Source organism: Stegodyphus dumicola, chromosome 5, assembly GCF_044657685.1.
Source record: "Stegodyphus dumicola isolate Sdum_Otavi_A_Nest chromosome 5, ASM4465768v1".
Classification (NCBI taxonomy): Eukaryota; Metazoa; Arthropoda; class Arachnida; order Araneae; family Eresidae; genus Stegodyphus; species Stegodyphus dumicola.
In genome coordinates, this window is record NC_140772.1 from 103,509,239 (window position 1) to 103,529,795 (window position 20,557).

The 20,557-nt window shown below is 31.4% G+C and overlaps 1 protein-coding gene across 3 annotated transcripts in view; it reads right to left on the reverse strand.

Moving 5' to 3' along the window:
- The window catches only part of LOC146997185 (uncharacterized), a 91,826-nt gene that overhangs the window by 38,763 nt on the left and 32,506 nt on the right, over nucleotides 1-20,557 (reverse strand). The window lies entirely within an intron of this gene.

Here is a 20,557-nt window from a genome sequence, read left to right on the forward strand (position 1 = left end):
GCTACAATGTGTACACAATATAAACAGAATTTTAATGCTTGTAAAAGAACATAGCAGAGCAACAGATGTTTTACGCCAGGAAATTCTGCCTCTCGCAAGTGGTATGGCTAAGAGCATTGACACTGAATTGCAAGCACCAAGAATTGTAAAACTGGAAAAAAATAGCTCAAATGCTCCAGCAACTGCAACCGATAAATTCTGAAAAGTCTCTCAAGCTGCGTTCAGACGACGGTATACAGGGCATAAGCGGTTTAAGCCGAGCTGCGTTGCCAGGCAACCAGTCTGTGCTATGTCACAAAATCTAGTTTAGGGGTCTTGGCATAAATTTCGAAGTTTTCAACTTTATGCCGACTTGGGATAAATGTCAACCAATCGAAGCTAATGTGCGAAACCTGAATGGGAAGCAAGAAAGCTGTAGACACATCCACGCATGCACGAATTTAGCTTCTCTGACTGGGTGTGGCTTAGACCCTGTGTCGCAGGTGTGAATGGAATTCCTGCATGTTATTCCTTGTGACTATGCCTTTGTGGCATTTACATCGCTGTCTGAACGCAGCCTCATTATCCCTTATTTGGATTCCTTAATACTATTGCTGGAAGAAAGATTTTCCAGCAACAATTTACCAGCAATTTCTTTGTTGTTATTACATCCTGTGGTTAAGCAAAAGATGGCAGTGGAAGAATGTACCAAAAAGGCAGAGTGCTTTCACGATTTCTACAATTTGAAATTTTGACAGAGATAACTCTAGTATAACTTCTGGAAAACAAAGAAACTAGAGATTGACAACGTGAAGGAGTTGACTATGGAAGATTTGATAAAAGAAGCCACAATTTTTCCCCCCAGAAACGAAACATGCTCTTCTTAAATCTTTGTCTCAACCATGTACTACTGAACGCTCATTTAGTACCCTGCGGGTTGCGCTAAACTTGATTGCGCTCTACAATGACAGAGAATTGCTTAAATGGGCTGTGCATGTTAAGTGCGCATCGAAAGTTTGTTCAAGAAACGGGAATAGAAATAGGAAAAGAAGTTTTAGAACGATTTTAGTTCAGATACCAAAAAAATTGCTGTAATAAAAATTAAAGACCAAGTAAAAAATGCTCAGAAGTATCATTATTCCTATCTTCTATATTTCAACGATCTGTTTAAACTCATATATTCCAGTTCCGGTATTTATTTGCTCGTTTATTCAACTGTAGGAAAGCATATAACTGCTATTCTGAAGAAAAGCTGTCTTAAAGGAGAATTTTCTGAGGTAAACTCACTCGTATTCAATTTATAATACACAAGGAGAGGGGGGAGGAAAAACATTCATGCAGCCAACTAATTAATTCGCTTTCAAATCTAATTATTGGTGCTGAGCAATTTTGTCTACTCTACCACTGATGAATTCGTGTCTTATCATAGTTTTGTTTTCTCGGTCTAAGATTGTTTGCACTTCCCTAGCTCCGGTCCTGGGTACACCCATGGTAACTGTCTAGTTCTTGTCAAAGATGAATTGCACTTATTCTCATTTCTTACCAAGGCTGCTGTAATACAGTACTAAAAAATAATATACAATTCACAAGAATAAGTTACAGCAATGGTTCTCGACCCTTTTTGCCCAATGCATTCCTTTCACCATCGCTAGATCATCCCCTTCTTCCAAAACTTAAAAAATACGCATATATATTTATTTAGGTATATATTATTTTTAATATGTTTTATAAATTAAACAACAAAAGTATAAAAAATTGTTGATAAATACCAAAAAAAAAAAATAGTTTTTTATATTCATGAAATAAAACTAAATACTTAACAGGTAAATAAAATGCTAGCTGATGTTATTTTTTTAAATGTTAATTTCAAATGTTTTAATGCTATTTTTTAAAATTGATTTCATTTATCTGAATAATATTTCTTTAGAAAGGAAGCTTTGTCAACCAGTATTTATCATGATGCCTTTCCATTTATCACGATGACCCAAGCTGCATTCTGCATTAAAATATCGAAGAGAAAAAATGTATATGAACAGTTACTAAATCTTTCAGTGGGCCGTTCAGAAAAATATACACATGAGAAAGTTGTATTACTTACATTTTAATTTAGAATCAGATGCATACAAATAATTTTCCATGGTTTTCTTACTCAGCCATTACTTTACACAATTTCATCATCCTACATTTAGTTTCTTAATTCCAAATAAGTTCAATTTTTCATTTTTTAAATCACATAAATTCAATAGCATAACATGGAAAGACTAAATTTTATGCAAATAAAATAAAAATATTTAATAAAAATAAATAACTAAATATTTTATTCTCTTAGTGCCTTAATGATTTTCCTCAGGCATTCTGCAAATACATCTGCAATCCTCCTCCTTTGTTATTTTCTATATATCATACTCACTTTTGAAACAGCTTGTTTTCTGTGACATTCTTATGAGTAAAGGTGTCACCTTCTGTTTCATCAGTCACTAGTAAAAGTACAATAGTGAAGCGATTTTGTCCATAATATTGAACGCCTTTAAGTACTAGGGTGTGGAATATTTGAAATTCATAAAGACGCTCGAAGAGAGCCAAATGTTATGACGACCCTTATGGTTGCTCAAAACTCCTTTTGACAGCAGCGAGGAAGACTGCTAATAGAATATGAATGCTCTAGGCATATTATTTTGGCACATAAAATTTTTTATGTGAATGTTTTCATTTTAGAGTCATGTTTAAGGATTCTATATATTGTACATAACTTCATACAACAAAGAATAAAAGGATTATGAAAACTCCATTTTTGAATCATGAGATTAATTCATTACTTGGTGCAACAATGTGTGGCTTCAATACTTCATCAAAGAGGTAAGTCAATTATGTTTTTAGCTTAAGGAGAAAGGAATTTTAGGACTTGAAAAATACCAATTATTGATGGTATAATTAACAAAAGAGCATTTATGCATTTTGATTAAAGAACAGTGTTTTCATAGAGTTTTAATTTTAATTTACTAAAGAAACATTTTGCTTGAATTGCCAATTTAAAATTGCAGAATTAGAAAAATTACCGTATTTGACGGCATGTAAGACGCACTTTTCCCCCTAAATTTGGTCTAAAAAAAGTTACCTGCGTGAAGGATACGTGAAGAACACAGTCTTATACACGAAGGTAATTGCATTCAATAATTGTTTATTTGGCTTTTACGAAACGTGAGAACTAAAAGAAACCACGCTATTGAAACTTTTTTTCCTTGTGTGTGGCCATCTAAATAAGGGTGCGTCTTATACGCCGTCAAATACGGTAAAAGATCAAGAACATTTACTAGTTCTGCAATTATGAAACACATCAGTAAAATTGATAATTTACTGAAAGTTGGAGCAATTAATATTTGTGTAAAATTCAATGAGATTAAATATTTAAGAGATCAACAACTAGAAAAAGAGATTAGTTTTAGATAATTAGATAAAGAAATATTTAAGTTAACCGATGTAAAGGATATAGAAAATGAAGTTGTAACAACCGAAGAATACTCTGAAAAAATAATTAAATACATAGGGAAAATTTCACATTTTAATATTGAAACCAAAAGTAAACAAAATAAAATGTCTGTTGAATCAATCACAAACTAGTAATGATTTTAGTTTTGCAAATAATTTGAATATGCTTAAATTACTGAATTGTTAGTATCAAAATTTACAGTGAACGTAGTAACAGTTTTGAATTTTGGAACCAATTTGAAAATGCTACTCATAACAATGGTAATTTAAATAAAATCAAGAATGTCAGGTGGACCTACATTAAATTTTATTAAGGGTTTTACTTTAACTGATAAATATTATAACCATTATGTTAAACTGTTGACTGAAAGATTTGGGAGAAGGGAAATAATTATAAACAATCACATTGCAGAGACATTAGGATTTTTTTTTGGGGGGGGGAGGCCAGAGAGATGAAAATTTAGCAACTGCTTTCGCCGGGAATCGAACCACGGACGTCTGGAATACCGGCCCAGCATGCAGAGCCACTACACCACGAAGGCACACTAGAAAAGCAGGAGAAATATCTTATATACTCCCCTTTTTTAAAGGGCAACTGGGGGTTTTTGAGGGACCCAATTGCCAAATCCTGGGTGTGGAGAATTCTCATCCAACACCCTTTTAGTTCGGGCTCCTCTGTAGAAACATTAGGATTATTTTGGAGGACAGAGAGATGAAAAATTAGCAACCGCCTTTGCCGGGAATTGAACCACGGACCTCAGGAGAATACCAGCCCAGCGTGTTGACCCACTACATCATGAAGGCATGCTAGGAAAGGAGAAATACCTTATAACATGACTAAGTTACTAAATTTAGAATCAGTAAAAAATTTTAAGAATTTAAAAATGTTAACGAATCTGTCCAGTGACCTTCAAACAAATATTAGGTCACTCATACATTTAAAAATACAATCTGAAACTTATGGACAGTTATACTCAAGTCTTTTAAAATTAATTTCTGAAAATATGAAGTTAGATTTTAATCTAAAATGATCATCAAAGAAGAATTTAATGTTAAGAACTTTTAACGTTCTTTAAGGTTGAAGTTGAATGCTTATAAGATTGCATTACACGAGATTACATTAATGTTACATAATTCTACGACAGCCAAAAATATAAATTTCTCTGAATTTGAAACAAATAAAAAATAGGTAAAATAATTGGTGACCAGACAAAAGCACACCAAAAAGACCCGACTATGATAATTGCCAACACGACAAATATCCACACCGATGAAAGAACACATTGATTAATGCCCACATAGATATAAGCCCACACCAATATGGTTGGTTGGTCTGTGCATATTCTGGCACAAAACCTTAGAGGTTATATGTGCTGAACCACATGTCAGACACTTAAAACACAGCTGATAGATAAAACAGACATATATACAAATCGACAGACAGAGTTGAAATCACATGAAAAGTATAAAATCCAAAACTGATGAAGTTGGGTGTAAAATTCTAAAACTTGAAATAATTTTAAATACCTTTCATTCTAAGGTGTAACATCAAGACAAAATCAAATTAAATTATAAAGACCTGTCTCTTTCAGGTAGTCAAATAAATTTCTATTGGCCTCTTTCCCGAGTACAAGGTCCAGAGGCAAGTCAGAGTCATTAAAATATTTCAATCGAAGTCTGTTAAAATGTGGACATTCAGGTTCAGGTTGTAGTGCAGAGGTCACCCATTGTTTAACCATTGGTAATGTGGGTATTGTCCAACTGCACTATCTCTTTATTTGGACATTATTTTTTTTGAAGAATTTTGACATATTTACAGTTTTTTACATATGATTACAATATAGTTCTGACATATGGTGCCTTTCATACTTGAATACATAATGGTAAATATAGAACACAATGGTAAATATAGAACACAATGGTAAATACAGAACATAAAGGTAAATATATAGCATATTGATACATCTAAAATACGTTTAACAACATATATATATATATATAGTATGATTATCTACATAAATGCAAAGAGCACTTTTTTTGCCTGTATATGTAAGAGAGTATATACAGTCAAAAGTCTTTAATCCGGACGTTCATAATCCGGAATGATCTATAATCCGGACCTCAAAGCTACAAACTTTCTGCGCATGCGCATAAGTGTTTATGCATGCGCATAATACGTTTACGCATGCACGTTTCATTTATAACGGACGGTATAAGCTAAGCTAAAATTATCTAATTATCTATTTCAGTTAATGTTGCAGATTGCATAGTTCCTTAACCTTTGAATTGGATTCAGCTTATTATTTTTTGCAGACTGTTAGAGCAATTTTATAAAAAGTAAGTTTGAACTTTCGATTATGTCAAAAAGAATTTCCGATTCCGGAGCTGCCAAAGGATCTACAAAGCGAAAGCATGTTTCGATGTCCATTAAACAAAAAGTGGAAATGCTGCAAAAAATGGATAAAGGCATGAAGAAAGTGACAGAGAGGTGATTTGTTTCTCTAACCATTCCAAAATCTGTTTATCAATTTCACGCTGCTCTGCGGGGGATGGGGGGGAGCACGGCGCGGTACGCAATGAATTGGAAGTTGATCTGTCAGCACTATCTTCATCTTCAAGCCAGATGTTTTTATTTTATTCGGCTTATAATTCCTCACTATCACGAATACACATCAAATAGTTTTCCGGTTGCAATTTTCTAATTTCGACTATGCGTAATGTATGCTTTACGCATGCGTGCATTAAAAGAAATGTTTAACCTTCCTAGTGGCCGAGACCCTCAACTAAAATCTCTTCATCTCAGTCTTGAAAAGAAACCAGATTCTACTATTTCTTCTGCCCATTCTGTATCCAGATTAAAGCTAAAAGCGGCAGACGTTTCGCTGTCTTTAGTTGCTTTCCCCCCCACTCAAATGACCGTCGTTCAGCGAGGCGTATTGACGTGTCCATGTCCTTTTGTCCAGCAGGCTCCCGTTATGGCAAGAAAGATTTAATTGAATGTATACCAGATTTTAGTGGTTATCGCCGTGTTGGCTGCATAACTAAGCAGATTTTAAACAGCGTACGTACTTTATGAATATGTGTTTGAAATTGATATTGCTTTGCGTTTTTAGTTTTTTATTTGGAAAATTATTTACTTTTATTTCTTCGTGTTTTACTAAAATATTTCACAAAATCTGCATAAAAATTGTAGTCATTCCTCACGCAAAAATTTATAGAAAATTACGTTTTGATTCCACCATAACTTTGTACCATTACTTATTTGTATTACGTAGCAAGAAGAAGAATAGAACTAATAATTAGGCCCAGAGAAAAGATACGGTCATCAAAATTTTCTACTCATCGCATTATACAAATAAAAACGTACACAATTTATGTACTAAATAAAATGCATTACGTTAGCCTATAGTTTAATAAACAACTAATTTTACTTATTTTATCTTTTAATTACTTCAATTTATATTCTAATCAATAATCTTTTCTGAATGACGTTAACGTGAATATTTTCCAACGACATTGACTTGAATTATTCCTAAATCTATTTGAGATGAATTTGAATTTCAAAAATGTTTCTTTACGTGGTAACTTTGAACGTTGATCACAACAAATTTATATGATAGAATATTAAATTAAAAATTTTCCTATACCATTCAGTTTTTACAAGTTCTGCATTTTTCTTTTTCTCCTACCAAAATCTTAACTTTAATTCTCAGCTTCCTATTCATCGTTATTATAAATACTTTGTTTTAGATAAAAATAAAATATTCTTTGCTACATTAAGACCCTCCTCAATGCCTTCCCCCCGTCGCTGGAGATATTTGCGGAAAGAAAACTGTGTCATGAAGTAGAGTGCAATGATAAAAGATCGTCTAAAGTGAAAAGCCGGCACATAAATGAACTCCTTTCAGATAAACTATATTACTGTCTAGATTTTTGAATGATTTTATTTATTAAAAATTCCTTTTCCATATTAAAAGTTTATAATGATGATTTTAAATCATGTACTGAAAAACGATAAATTACTTGAAATTTTTCTAAATTCGTACATACGCACAGAAAACTTCCAAAATATAATTTTTTTCACTTTCTTTTATTAATGCTTTAAGTATTTCTAACTTAAAATGAAAATTAAGACTAAAACTGTCGTGCGAATAAACGTAGAACTGAGAAGAATTTTGCCTAATTTAGTGCACTGAAAAAATCTAAAATTCAGTTTTAAGATGCTGTATTTTCAAAGTTAAAACTGTTTTTAAACATTTCCCTGAAGAAGCGCCTTTTTTTGTTATAAATTCTAGAAACACATTCTTGAACGGAAATATAGTTTCAGAATTAAATTAAAATGCCTTGAAATAAGTGTGTCTTGAATCGTGTCATGACATTAAATAAGAAATGTTTTTTTTCTCTGTACAGTGTTAAAGCTGATGCTTTCTCGTTTTTAAAGTTGTCGCTGCTACTCCTAGGCTCCAAGACATCCGTAAATAATTAGAGAAGAGGAATGTGTAGCTGACTTAGATAAATCATAGAGTGAATGTCAGTTCGGTTTTACTTCGCTGTTATTCGTTGGTTCTTGTATTAGGCATAAATTTCAAGAGTTAGAAGGGAAAGGTTCGGCGTTACCTTCACAGGTAGTTTGCAGGGATTTGTTTTTGTCAATAAGATGAAAACAATCACGACTTGGACGAATCCAATTTAAAATTTAGAGGACTGCGTCCTCTGAACGCATTGAGGAAGGGGAAAGTTACAGGAATATTTTTTAACTTACGGAGCCTGCAGCTAAAACGATATGGGAAAAATACGTAAGGATATAATACACTATCGATTTCTAGAGCAATCTTGAGCAGGCAAATTGCAGTAAATCTGTTTCGCGTCTGAAGAAGGACTTATGCCAGTTCGCTCTTGAAATTGATAAATGTTTATTTAAAAATCTACGCGAATTTAAAGTTTACTTTTTTACAAATTTTAACTATTATATTGGCATGCTTCTCTTCTTATTAATTTGCTATATTGAAAATTCAAAAATATGATACTTGAAATCATGCTCTGTGTGGAAATTTACACATACATGCATATTTATATATATATATATACATGCATATGTATATATATATAAAATCTTTAATATGCAAGTTTTATCAGAATGCATTGAAAAATAAAAAATAATTCTTAAATTATCCCAACAGTTCTGATCATATGATACTAAAGTCAAAATCATACAACACTTTTCAAAGGATCCTTGTTTTCATTATTTTTAAACACTTATAATTAACCTCCTCGGTTCCCTTGTATCACATGTGATACAAAAGTTTCATAATTTTTTGTGAAGGCTGAGCTGCAAAAACAAATTTGGAACCGGTTGTATCACATAAGATACAAAGTGAAATACCTCATATATTTTCCTCGTTTAGTCAACAGATGGCAGTACTTGTCCATGATAGCGATTTCTATTAGCATCTCTGAATCAAAACAAAATGTCTGCACGTCGTCGAAGTAAGTATTTTTTTCTTATTTATATACAAATATTAAACTATTTTTAAAATATGCTTTCTCTTTGTATATGTACGTTTTACTAGTTGACAGCAAAAAAAGAAATTTTTACTGATATATTAAAGCATAATGACTTGTGAAATTTGTTTGTATCACTTGTGATACAATGGGACCCAATCACTTATGAACACACTTTTTAAGTCAATTTTGTTTTAATTTTTAGTTATATTTTGGGGGGATTTGAAGATTGATAGAAGTATTTCTTGAATTCAAATCTTTAGTTGAGGTGTTTGCATTCCATTTTGCCCATTTTTTCCTGATAATTGTTTATTTAATAAGTATTTTTTTTCAGTGAAATATTTGACACCAGATGAAATTTTAGAGCTGATGAATCGCGATGATCCTGATTTGAGTTCACTGTCAGATGAAGATGATTATCAAAGCGATAATGGATGTGAGGTGAATGATGTTGATGAAGATCAGGATGTAACTTTTGACTTTTCTGCTCCAAATCAATGGGGAATACATACAGATAAGTTCAATCCAGTTTCATTTGATTTTCAGGAGAAATACTATGACAGAATTAGAGGAACCGAAGAAGAACATTCTGGACTATTTTGCGTTTAGACTCAGTATTGCAAATACACTCATCCACGGCTTACTGAAGAAGCCATCTCCCACTCCTTCGCTAGCCGAAGATGAAAATGATGAACCCCCTACAAAACGCAGAGTTACAACTTGCATTCCACATCAAGCAGCTCGTAACAATGAAGCTAGGCACATGCCTGAAATGGCTGGGGATAGAACTCATCGAAGTAGGTGCAGGAATGAGAACTGCTCGGCCTTAAAAAATGTACAATGTACAGACTGCAAGGTTTTTCTATGCTTTACAACTAGTAGAAATTGTTTCAAGGCATTTCACGAATATAAATAATAATAATATGTACCTACAACTCCAATAAAACTTAATTTTCGTGTTGAATTTATGAATTGTATGTATTGTGTGATTAAAGACTAAGATTAAATTAATTACTTCAATCTTGCTTAATACTTAAGAAAATTCTGATTGTAGTGCCTTGTTCCTGATGTATCACATGTGATACATCCCCCCCTAGCTTTCATTAACTAAAAAAAAAAATTTATTGCACTTTTCTACATCAAAGTGATCGAAACAACTATTTAAATACCTCTTACAAAATATCAAGCTTTTATTTTTGTCTCGGGTCTGAGGAGGTTAAAACACATATACTTTAACGTATATATTTTGAACTTTATGTAAGTTCTTTTATTTAATTTCGTTTCCTTACCCAGGATAGCTATAGCTTAAAATTTCAATTCAACAAGAAAAGTGCTTTTTCCACTGTATAGCATGAATGGGAGTTAATTTTCCTTAAAAGGTCCTCCATGAAGGCATCCCTTCCCTTAGGTATGTAGCCTTTGTGTGCATCAAATCCAATCAAGCGAACAATCAAGAATGAAAAAAAATTTTCTGTTTCGTTAAATCACGTGATCTGTGGAGTAGGGGCTCCACTTGTGGTCGAGAAGTAAACAGTTGTATACTGGTAGTTCGATCTAGGTTATTGCGCAGAAGAGCGGGTTGTTATTATATAGACCATTTTGTGGCTTTCTGCTTGTGTAATGTGAATACGACCTAGTTTCGCTGAGCAAGTCGTCCTCGAAAATATACCTTCCCTTAGGACAGCCGTCGTGTGCTTTGTCATATCCAAATACCCTGACCTGATAACCCACTAGCTACATTTTAATCCGAGGCGTCCAATGACGTTCTGAAAACTGAGTAATTAAAAAGATTTTTTAATACGTTTCATTTTGCATCTTTTAATTTCCTACACTTTTGTTCGTTTTGTAATTTGAAGCACTTCCATGTCTTTTTAAATCTAATAATGTGGTTAGAAACACAAAGAAAAATTTGAACCTTATGGACCCACACTGAATTTTCTGTCAGAATAAAAATACCAAATGGGAAAACTCGTATTCGGTGAAATATTGTACTAGCGTTGCAGAAACGACTCTGCAGAAGCAACTGAAATTGGCAAAGCAAATCAGAAATTTATTTCAAAATTTGACTCAGTCAAAAAAGTTCTTAACTGCATAATTCTTAACCTTCAGCTCTTAACTACACATTAGACAAATAATTTAATGGAATTCGATAAATATACCTCAAAAAGGGAGGACTCTCGAACAATGTACTTTTCTAGCTTTCTTTTTGAGTAAGTAAAGAAGAAAACGAGAACTTTACTATGGAAATGATATATATAATGAATGGATATTTAATAATTGAAAATGCTCGATTGATTGAGCGAAAATTGCACACATGGAGTTCATGATTACCATGAATTTACTTGCAATGCTGAATGAGAATGATTACAAATAAAGTGAAATTCTTGATGTTTCCTGAACATTTTATAATATAACTAACATTGTACAGTTTTATATGCAGAACCTGAAGTACTGTTCTGTTACATAGAATTATTCTTGGTGGCAAGTATTGTATGATTATTTCCACCATACGTAAATTTCATTCTCATTGTGCATAAATTTATATCTGCAATTCTATTCAACATTTAATTTAAAAACTGGAAGGAGTATCTAAAGTATGGTCATCAGAATGCAACAGAATATTATAAATGTAGTTTCATGATAGTAATTTATTTCAAAAACCAAAATCTGCTTTTGGTATTTCGTATTATTTTATCATAGCAACAATCAAAAATGTTTTGAAATGCTTTTAGAAATTTAACGCTTTTGGAATAAGATAGCTCAAATATTTTTTATCCATTTTTAGTGTAGACTATACCTATTTCCAAAATTAATTAAAATCTTTATTCATCTACTTTTTAAAATTTTTATGTTTTGAATGCGCATTCATCGTTCAGTGGATAATACTTTTAATGGATGGACAACAAGAGGTCATCCGAAACTCTAAAACGAACGACGTAAAAATTTTAAAATATGCCATTATACGAATGATTGATATTTTATCGTAAATTATTATTCAGTGATTTAAGAAAATAATAATTTTAAAATGATTAAATTTGATTGAAATTGAACTAAGGATTTACATCTTCTGTATTACACACTTTTAGACAACAGATAGGAAATACAAAATATCAGAATTTTTCTTTAATGTGAAAGCTTAGAAAATCCTTCAAAAGGAAAAAAAAAGGGGGACCAAAACGTTACAATTATTGCAACCTAATTTAGATGAAGGGACAACTTCTCTAGCAGCGCGGGAAATTTTATTACCCTCAATCACAATGAAACAGACAGAATGGGAAAGAAGAAAAGGTAGGGACAAGGTTGTCCCTGCCTTTTCTTCTGTTCCCCCCCCCCGGCCCCGCCGCGTTCAAGCAATTTTGACTTGGCCCTGTATCCAAAAGGAAAGATGCAGACGATATATATCTTTGATTTTCAGAATCGTGAGAAAGTATCTGTCATTTCATTTGAAGATTTTTTTCAAGCTTTCATTCCTGTTTCAAGTTAGAATTACATTTCAAGAATAAAACTACAGTTTGTTGCAACAATTTTTAGAAACAAAACAAAAAACTAAAAACAAAACAAACAAAAAAAGGACAGTAAAGATTTTTTAACACTGTATGATAAGTGAAACTCTTACATTATTCCCTAAATTCTCTCAAAGGTTAATCTAACGAATAATGCTTAACAATTTAAAGAATAATGTCTAAGTCTTTTAACTAATATTCTTTTTAGTCCAAAAGTGGCTTTGTCCTTGGAGGCTATTGTTTTCGTTTTGCGATTTTGCGTTGGTTCACTATAAATATCCGTTTCAATTTTCAAACTGTTGCCATCCAATGTTAGAGTCCTGCATTATATTTTTAAAAATTAAATGATGAAAAATGTTCATAAATGTATGTATATTTCTCGCATTGTGATAAAACATTGGTACATGCAGCCATCGAATTTTGAACGACGTAATCCTACTGCGGATATGGGTATGTGGAAGCCCAAATTTGAAATTTGGAATTTGTTTCGTGATCGATTTGATATTTTGTAAAACTTTAACGAATTTTTGAGTAGCAAACTAAACGATTTAAAGGTGAGCAATGGCAATGTTGTACAGAAAAAACCTTTTTATCTCCAGCACGCGGAACTGTGTATCGGAAATTCTAAAGATATGCTCAATTTAAAACTACATTGCGATATTGCTCTTGAACTGAATTTTATTGTTTAAGTGCAAAAAACGTGATATTTAATAAATAAAGGTAACACACAAAATGTTAAAAAAGTCCCTTTGGACGTAATTTAAAATCTGAAACTTTTCAGATTTTTCTTTTATTCTGCAAATGTAAATAACTTGGATAAATAATAAAAAAAAAAAAAAAAATCATTTTGTGTAGTTTCATTTTAGCCCAGAAAGGATATTAATTTCGTTTTCGCATTTTGCGTCCATTCACTTTCTGTGTTGATTCACTTTTCTGGAAGCCCTAATTTGGAGTTTGGTTTACAATTTATTTCATATTTTGTCAGACATTAAAGAATTTTTGGTTAACAAACTCAACAATTTCAAAGCGAGAAATGACAACATTGTAAGGGATTTAAAAAAAAAATAAAACTACCTTCAGCGCGCGAGACTCTGAATCGGAAATTCTAAAGATCTGTTTATTTTAAAATTATTTTGTGATATTGCTGTTGAATTGAATTTTATGGTTAAGTGCGAAGAGCATGATATTTAATAAATAAAGGTAACGCACAAAACATTAAAAAAAACGCCCCTTATTGAATAATTTATTATTTTAATAATATATATTATTAATAAGTATTTAATAATATATATTATTAATAAGTATTTAATAATATATATTATTAATAAGTATTTAATAATATATATTATTAATAAGTATTTAATAATATATATTATTAAATAATTATTAATAATATATATAATATTTTATAATTTATTATTTATTATTTAAATATTATTTTATTATTATTATTATTTTATCAGTAATTTTCACAATTTTGAAATTCTAAGTTCCATAACTGGCAAAATAATTCAAGCTTATGATATTTGTTATTCTTCTACAAAATCGCTTATCCTATGCGCTTTTTAATTGCAATTCCACACCTGCGTCGTTAGATATCGTTTTCAAGTCCCTAATGAAGGAAGTGCTTTTAATCTTATATAAATCCGTGAATTCCATTATATAATCAACGCATTCATCTTTGATGTATTCCTAGAGAACATATGCATTGATTGCAGATAACTGAAGTGAGTTCTAATTTGTTCATTGTTTTCATGTATATTTGATATGATAAATTATGTTTCTTTTTCCTAGTACATTGATCTCAGTAAACAGTAGATCGTTTATTTTCATAAAAGGAAAAAAAAAATTCTTTAAAATAACTATATTTTCAAACGAGGAAAACTCAAAATTGATTACAATCAAAAGACATTATATTTCAGTAGTTTGTTTTCCTTTACTTCGAGAATAAGAGTTACTGCAGAGCAACTTTCTTCAATGCCTTGCTTAGAATAGAATAGCAGAGTTTGGACACTATGATAGTTAGTTTAATTAATAAGGTATTTTCCCCCTCCTTTACGTAATCCATCGCGGTGTAATTAGAAGCATACTCGACGCGTATTCGTGAGCTCCAGGGTTCGAATCCCGGCAAAGGCCAATGTACATTTTTCACGTCTGCAGCATCAAAAGCCGTAATGACTGAAAGTCCGAAGAAGAACAGGTTAGCTCACTTGCGTACCAATGATTATGCTATATAAATTTAATAATATTTATGATATAAAAAAATTAATTTTACAGTCACATTCAAATTTACATTAAACTTAAATCAATGCAAAAGTCTATAAGAGCTAATATAGAGCGAGAACTCACTTTCGTTTGTTTACGCAAGTGAGGTAACCTACGATTCTTCTTAACTAAGAGAATAAAACTATCTGCCTATGAACAAGGATGCTTTCGTGAAGACTTCTGAAGGCAAAATATCTCGTATTCACGCTACAGAAAAGGAAACCATTAAAACTCCCATGCAGTCCACCCGTTCACTAGGATTTCAACCTAGGTCAAACTACCAGTTCAGCGACATTACAGCTAGGTCGATACTATGAAATTGAAGAATTCTTAAAGCATACGAAAAATTTACTGCATTTTTCTACTTCTTCACAATCAAATTGAAATATTTTCCTCTTTTGATCTTGTTTTTGTTATAAATACGTATTTTTTAATTAAAGATTTGTCCATAACATGTTGAAATGAATGATAATTTGGAATTAATTGTTTCTCTTTAATGCATAGCCAATAGATTGCAATTTTGATCTAATTTAATCCTATCAAAAATTTTGTTCTAGTAACACTTACAAAAGGCACTAGTAGTATGTTTAAGTCATGAATAACTTCTGAAACATCCATAAACAGTATTATTGGGTTTGATTGCTTTTTTAATTAACTATAATGAAAGAACATAAACTTTCCCGAGTTTGCAGCGCACCTGATATAGCATACGAGGGCTATTACCCTAAGGCAAAGGACGCATACGAGGAGGATTTTTCAAGGGCAACTAGCTCGTGTTCGCATTGCTCATGGGAAAAAAAAAAAAAAAAAAAATACAAAAACGACTAAGTAACCACCTCATTCTCTGGGATTTTAACGCCGGCTTAACACAATTATAGTACTCTTATTCACTCTGCCAGTGGTTGGCCTTTCACTAAGACTGGGAATTTTAATAATATTAGTATTTAGTATTGCAAAACATTTAAAAATGAAATTGATGCTTTCAAGGAAAAGTTTAATTGAATTACGTATTCAATCTATTAATACCGAGAAGATAAAACTGAAAGCATATTGATCAAATATCAGGTCTGTCTTCTAAATTGGGTATTAAAAATCATTCAAGTGATTGTTATAGATTTGTGCATATTGTATGGATTTTTTAAAATTTGCAAACCGAAATTGCGGTAACACCATTAATTTCTTTCGACATATTTCATCCTCTGAAAATTCTCTATTCTGAAAATTTCGTTCTATGTTTGAAAACAAAATAATGATCCTGTTAACAGCTGTACGAAAAGTGAGAAGCTCTTTTTTTTTTTTCCTTCTCATTCACTGCTTTATGACAGTGTTTAAGCAACACTTTTTACAATACACTGTAATAAAATATGTATAACATTTTTTTACGCATACGTATTAAACGACTACGTTTTTATACTGTTTAGATAATCACTAGACGTCTGTGCTTGTAGACAGATTTGATAAAGTTAAATGGAAATGCACGGAAAAGCTATTTACCTTGAGGTAGACATCTTTATAGAGAGACTTTGTAGGAAAAATTGCTGGTATTCACGTCACAACTGCAGTTTTAATGAGAAGAAAAAATAAATAAAATCTGAAAACGTTTTCAGATTTTACATTACGCCCAATTTTAAGGTTTTGTGTGTTACTTTCTTTTATTAAATATCATGTTCTTCGCACTTAAACCATAGAATTCAATTCAACAGCAATATCACAAAATAATTTGAAAATGAGCGTATCATTAGAATTTCCGAAACACAGTCTCGAGCGTTGGAGATAATCCCCCCCCCCGTACAATATTGTCATTGCTCACTTTGAAATCGTTGAGTGTGTTTATCAAGAATTCCTTACAGTGTTCCAAAATATGAAATCGATAATAAAACAAATTCCAAATTAGGGCTTCCAGATGACCATATTTGGTGGAAGATTACGTTATTCAAAATCTGATGTCTCTAAGTACCATTGTTTTATCACGATGCGAGAAACATACATACATTTATGAAGATTCTTCATTATTTAATTTCTTTAAATATAATACAGGATGTAATATTTGATGGCAACAGTTTGAAAAGTGAATCAACGCAGAAAGTGAATCGACGCAAAATGTCAAAACGAAATTAATAGCCCTTCTGGGCTAACGCCCTTTGGAATAATAAAATATTTTTATTCGGATTTAAATTGCTTATTATTTGTAAGATTGCTGTTATGAATATTAGTCCATTTTCCCAAACATATACGAAACAATAAGTTATTTAAATATATGTTTATTATACTATAGATTACTGCGGGAGATGAATTCAGCTATCGCCTTTAAAATATGTAGTGAAAGATCCATAAGTAGCTGGTATTGGTATAATAATAGCAATAATTTTAATAATAAATGAAGTTAAGGAAAAGTTGTATAGAAAAGAATGATAATATTTATTTTATTACTCGTTTACTTCTATATTTAATAAAAATCACTCTGTTCATTACTGTGCTTACTTAATAAAGTTCAGAACCTCTAACATATGATAGCATACGTCGAGGCGTTGCAACCATGGCCGGCGCTAGGCATTTTGCCGATCGGCGTAACTTTTGAAAATTTTAAATTTTGCTTTCCGGTGCATTACTAAATTAAAAAAACATTTTCAGCTTCTAAATGCCTCTCCCTTCTGTATTACCTAAAGTCCAAAATTTTTGCCATCCCTAAATTTTGCTGCTCAATGTTTTTCTAAATTCTAAAAATTTTCCCGCCTTTTTATTCTACCGCTCCTGCTGTGACGTCAGTCCTGGTTTCAACGAGTATCAGTTTAAAGCTTACGATTATTTAAAATTCTTGTAACATGTTTATTATTCTAGTATTTCTGGAAATAAAGATGTTTCTATGTTTATAACGTTAATATCAGTCTTATGCTGTCAAAAGTCTGTGATTAAAACATCTCTTGTATATTTAAATTTTCGATACTATACCGATATGCTTCTATTAAAACAAATCTTCATTAAATGTTAGGGTACGTTAAATCATTAACATTTTTAAAATTTATTTTAATGATTCTGTTCAACTTATTGTGTTGCGGATATTCGATTCTAATTGAAAAATAGGAACTTTGATTAAATACTCTGGATTTATATATTAGCTTCAAACTGTCAAACCAGATTTTAGTTGAAGAGCGGTTATTATTCAATTATTTTTATTCTCCATTTCAGATATTAGATGAAGAAATAATTTCCATTTTTACTTTCAGTACGTGTTGAAAGTATTTCTGCTGTCTTAGCTAATTCGATAGCAGTATTAAAAATTCGAACAAAACATAGATGTTTGGCGACTCAACAGTTATGTGCAGCAACCCCAAAATAACAAGCTAAATTTAAGAAAAGTGAAACCCTTCCCAGCAGGGAGCCTATTAGTGCAATCACTCCCGTCGAAATTGCTGAGGGAAAGAAATCCTAACGCGAGCGTATATATGCTTGCTGGCCGCTTAGAGCAATATTTTGGTTGGACATATATATGCTTGCTGGGCGCTTAGAAGAGGATTTTGGTTGGACGTATATATGCTTGCTGGCCGCTTAGAGCACAATTTTGGTTGAACGTATATATACGGCTCGGCCACTTGGAGGGTTAATAAAGTAAAAAAATAAATATTAAGCTTTTTTTTTTTTTTTTTTTTTTTTTTTTTGTAAATTTTGATACCTTTAGATCATAATTGCTCTTTATTTCATAAATTACAGTTTCATATTTTAATTTTATAATTTCTGCATGCCGTCTTACCAGATTTAAAGTGATGATCTATAATCCGGAAAAACCAATAATCCGGAATCGCCGAAGTCCCGACGAGTCTGGATTAAAGACGTTTGACTGTACTTATTTTTAATACATATTATAGTGACACAGAGGGCTGGACCAAAATAGCGCCAAATTTTGCGACAAAAAATTGCCAAAAGCATTGTCAGCTTGCCTACAACTCGCCAAATTACAGAGATACCCATTTATTCAATTGTTAAAAGCACTTGGCCCTGTATTCTTACTTTTTTGGCATAGCTTTTCTTTAAATTTTTCATGTTACAAAAGAAATAAAACAATTTTACTTACAATTCTACTAAAATTGCCTGTCTAAGTACGAAATTCATAACAGTATTATGTATATGAAATATATATACACCATGTCCTTACCCTGCCTTTATTTTTGCAAACATTGGTCACAGATATGTACTTCCAGTTACAAAAACGTTTTAAATAATGCAAAAATTCATATTTGGGAATTTTTAAAATTAAATAAATCAATTTTGTAAAGATTAAAAAATCCATCTTTTTTACACATTTCTCCAGGCCCTGTACTTATACAAAGGAAAATTTTGAACTCATTTTAAAAATATTTACAGTATCTTAAGAGAATTTGGTTTGTAGAAATACTGGCAGGCTTCAGTATTAACACGCAGTCAACTTGTAATATTGCTTGCATTAATTTAAAACAAAAAGCATTTGTACTTTAATGAATTTTTTATGATCACCATACTATGATTCTGAAGTAGTAAAACTTCATGAGAATATTAATAACATATTTTTAAACTTTGAAAACTTATAATTACTCATATTAAAATTCTTTTGGCGTACTAAATGTAACAAGTTATAAATAAAGCACTAATCATTGAATAGCATTGAAGAGGGGGGATCAACCTCAAATTATCCTAATTTGTTTGCTAACTGACCACTCAGTTCAAATTCAAAGTGATCCTAAATTTTGATATTAAAAATCTTAACTTCTGTTTTATGAGAGTCAAACTTTATTAATTTTTTATAGCAAGTAAAAAAATTTTAATCATATAAGCACTGTATTAATTGAGAGAATAACTGATTTGTTATTCTGATAAGCCTCGAACTGGTGTCAGAGCTGGTATGGCCACACTAAGTGGCAGAATTTAGAGGAGGCAAAATTTTTAGAATTTAGAGCAACAAAATTAAGAGATGAAAAATATTTAGAATTATGAGAAAGCACTGTGACACAAAATTAAGGAAGACACTTGGCAGCAGAATTTCTAACCTTCAGTGACTGCACAGGACAGCAAAATGTCTCGCGCTGGCCCTGAATAAGCCTCATAGGTGAAAATATATTTATTCAGAACTCAGATGAGCCTTAATCATGTGCAGGAAACATGTGTAAATATAATAAATAACTAATATAATTCAAGCTTTTGTCAGCATATGATAGAAGGTAGGAAGACAAAATGTGTCTTAAGTTGCCAATACTGTACAGCAGATGATAACTAAGCTTATAATTACAGCTACAAATTTGAAGGTGTTCAGATATAGGAAATAAAAAGCAAAATTTTCCAAGTAACAGAATTTTTAAGAACTGTGAAGAAGGGATAAATGAAGAAGCTATACGAAAAATTTTTCATAGCGATGACAATGCCCCAATCATCAATCAACTAACAGATGGCAAGGTTGGCAGTATGGGTCTAAATCCAGAAATATTGCTGTTGATAGTGATAGAGAGGTTTCTGTACTGAAAGAAATATTTAATAAAGTAATCAAATAAATACTGAGCTTTATTTTATTTATTTATTTTGTAAATTTGATTCCCTTGGCCGTTAATGCTTCATTATTTCACATATCGCTATTTAATATTTTTAATTTTCTAATTTCTATATGCCATCTTGTTAGAACTAGACTGATCTATTATCTTGAAAGACAAAAATCCAAAATTCGGAATCTTCGATTGCACTTTGTACTATATTAACGCTCTTAAATATTATTTTTATATTTTCTATCCAAACATTGGCTAGTATTTAGAAATACTGTTATATTTAGACATAGTAAAATACCTGTAAATAACGCATTGTAT